The following is a 3,217-nucleotide window of genomic DNA, read 5'->3' as shown; positions in this document are numbered from 1 at the left end:
GAGATGATGCTGTCATCTAGAATGTCAGACTATTCTCTTTCTCCTTCCGACTGTTCTCGCAAAGTGTTCTTACATGTGTTCTTGGAAAGACCGAATGTGACAAGGTGCTCTCCTTAGCGCAGACGACATTAGTCTTTTTGAGAAAGGGATTATCCAAAGGGAGACTATGGGTGTGCATTGAGACATACAGATGTGCTTGCAGTCTGCCTTGTCCTATTTATTGCCCTGTTCTTTTTTACACAGTCTCCAGTGTCTCTTTGTGCCCAAAAGTCTCCAGTCCTTGCTTGTCCTCTTCCCCCACCAAAAAAGTTTTGAGTTACTTTCAAGTGACTTTTCAGTGCAGTTATCTTTCTAAACCTGTCAGAAATGTAGTCGGCTTTGCCACAGTTTGCCCAGAGCTGTGCCTATTGATTGGTGATGCTTCAGAGGCGATATCCACTATAGTGTAGTGTGTGTGTGTGTGTGTGTGTGTGTGTGTGTGTGTGTGTGTGTGTGTGTGTGTGTGTGTGTGTGTGTGTGTGTGTGTGTGTGTGTGTCTGTCTGTGTCTGTGCCTGTGTGCATGAACGTGCGTGTGTGTGTGTGTGTGTGTGTGTGTGTGTGTGTGTGTGTGTGTGTGTGTGTGTGTGTGTGTGTGTGTGTGTGTGTGTGTGTGTGTGTGTGTGTGTGTGTGTGTGGTGAACAACTAAGGGACACTGACTAGCAGAAACACACACACACTCATGCACGCACGCACGCACGCACACACACGCACACACACGCACACGCACACATTGCTCTGTGTTCTAACCTGGCAATGTAACGTTCATAAACAATATATCAAAATACTGTACTTCATTTTCATACTTTTTGTCTGAATGTTTAGGCATGTAGCCTGCTCTTGGGCAGTCATGGGTAAGCAATTAGGGCATCAAACTTACAGCCCAAAGATTGCCGGTTGGAACTACTAGATTGGTGGGGAGAGTAATTAAGCTTTCCTCTCCCCCATCCTACTCCATGCCCAAGGTACCCTGAGTATGGTTTCATACTGCATTGCTCCCTTGGGGCTTGCCGTTTGGAGTTCTTACGTCATGCTGATATGATCCTGGAGCTGTGAACCTTTTCAGTTTTCTGCACTCTGGTCTGTTGAGAGTGGTTTGTTTCTACTCAATAAATACGTAGTGCTACTTGAACACTTAGAGAGTCGATTTACCATCTTCTAGAGTGTATTTGGTTCGAAAATACACTGTAGGTTCCGAGTTAGTATTTTCTACCGTATAGTCTGGTCGAGCTGTTGCTGCATCCCCTGACCTTCTCTGTCTCTCCTCCTCACATTCACTGCACCCCCCCTCTCTCTGTTTCTCTCTCTTGGTCAGTAGCTAAATCACACACTCCTCACATTCATTGTATCAGTCTCTCTCTCTCTCTCTCTCTCTCTCTCTCTCTCTCTCTCTCTCTCTCTCTCTCTCTCTCTCTCTCTCTCTCTCTCTCCCTCTCTCTCTCCAACCCTCTTTCTCGAGGTCAGGAGCTAAATCACACGCACTCCAGTGCCAATTAGACGGGGTCATGTTGGTAGTGTAGTGTTGGCTATACAACGTCTCGGTGAATGAACTTACCCCTCCCCCCCTACCGTGACACAGTTGCCGGGCAGCCAGGCTCACTCCGGCAGACATCTTCCATTTTTTGTTTTCTTTTCAGACAGCGCACAGTAAATCGTGCCGTGTTAAAGCAACACTTAAGAGAGTCAAATCTATCACCCATAGTGTTGCTCTCCAACTCTCCAAGTGTTTTCACAGTCCAAAATGTACTGTGCAAAAGGTGCTGTGCACTGTGGTCTGACCGATTCACCTCCAGACCACACGGCCGTTGTTGCTCAGTCCTCGCCATTAAGTGGTAAGTTAGGCAATTAACTTTGGAGCAAAATAGTTTGATTTAGTGCTCTTCTCTGTTAGAGCGAATTGCTCCAGCTCGATACTTATTGGACAACCGCATTGAACTGCAGCTCAATACTACCTTGAGGCGGCGGTGGTGGAAGATTTAAGCACTTCTGTGTGCTTCCTCCCGTATTAGTCATTTGCTATTGGCTTTCCACCTGGCACTCTTTGAGGAAATGTCATCTTTGGCTTTTTCAAATTGCTGAGGCTTTCTTTTGTTGTTGTAAAAGGTATTTGTCAGGTTATATTAAATGAGCAGAATTCTGTGAGGGATATTTTTAGACTATTTGAAGCTATTTTCTTTTCCGTGGCAGCCTGTGGTGTTTTAAAGAAAAGACTTTCTTTGTTTTGACAAAGGTCATATTAGCCATCTGCGTACATGCAGTGTTCATTTCACGCCTATTGTTGGGTTCCATCCATATCCTCTATAATTGTTGAAGCAAAACTAAGCACCATGCATATTTGCACCCACGTCACATTATGTAAAAACGGATAAAGTTCCCATGTACACCAAGCTATGTACATTAACCCTCAAGCGACCGGCCTGTTTTTGCGACTAATCTGACCGAGCGGGGTCATTTATGACCCCAAGGAGTTTATATAGAAATACCACTATATAAATTATTTTTTGGGGTTCATTCAAATTTATTTACATCTTGCACATACTTGTCCCTCATCTAAAGCAAAAAAATCTGGATTTGTCAAAACTTTGTCAAACTTACATACGTATATGCTAATTATGATGTATGCCCTCATTTGCATATGTAAACATCAAAATACAAAAAACATCCAATACATTTTTTTCTTCTCTCATCATCAGTAATCAACTGAGAAAGTTTCGTGGTGATATCTATCATTTACATTTTTTAGCCTATTCACTTGTAGTAGTCTTACCACAATAATACAGTATAATTATGCTAATTATGGAAATTGTTTAAAGTGAAACTTTGGGAAACCAAGCTAAATTCTATCCATTAGGCCCATAGATGATATTTCTGCAATAAAACTTTAGGGTACTCAACATTTCTGGGTTCATGAAATTACAAGATCAGAGAATATGGTAATTTACATAGACAAAACCATGTCTCAAACATATAACCTTATGCACACTCAAATTTTCTCTGAAACTTTTTCTGGGCATTGTAGCTGTGAAAAGGTGTCTTCCATATGTATTAGAGCAAAAAATAAAAAAAAATCAACTGATGTTTCAGCCTTTGTATAGTCATATAATAATGAAAATTCTAAAAAAGCCATTGATTTCTATACAGATTACTTGTTTCCTCCCTCTTTGTTCATCAGGATGACT

Source organism: Engraulis encrasicolus, chromosome 13 (genome assembly GCF_034702125.1).
Source record: "Engraulis encrasicolus isolate BLACKSEA-1 chromosome 13, IST_EnEncr_1.0, whole genome shotgun sequence".
NCBI classification, from domain to species: domain Eukaryota; kingdom Metazoa; phylum Chordata; class Actinopteri; order Clupeiformes; family Engraulidae; genus Engraulis; species Engraulis encrasicolus.
The sequence above is the reverse complement of the archived record's forward strand: the minus strand, read 5'-3'. Positions refer to the sequence as shown.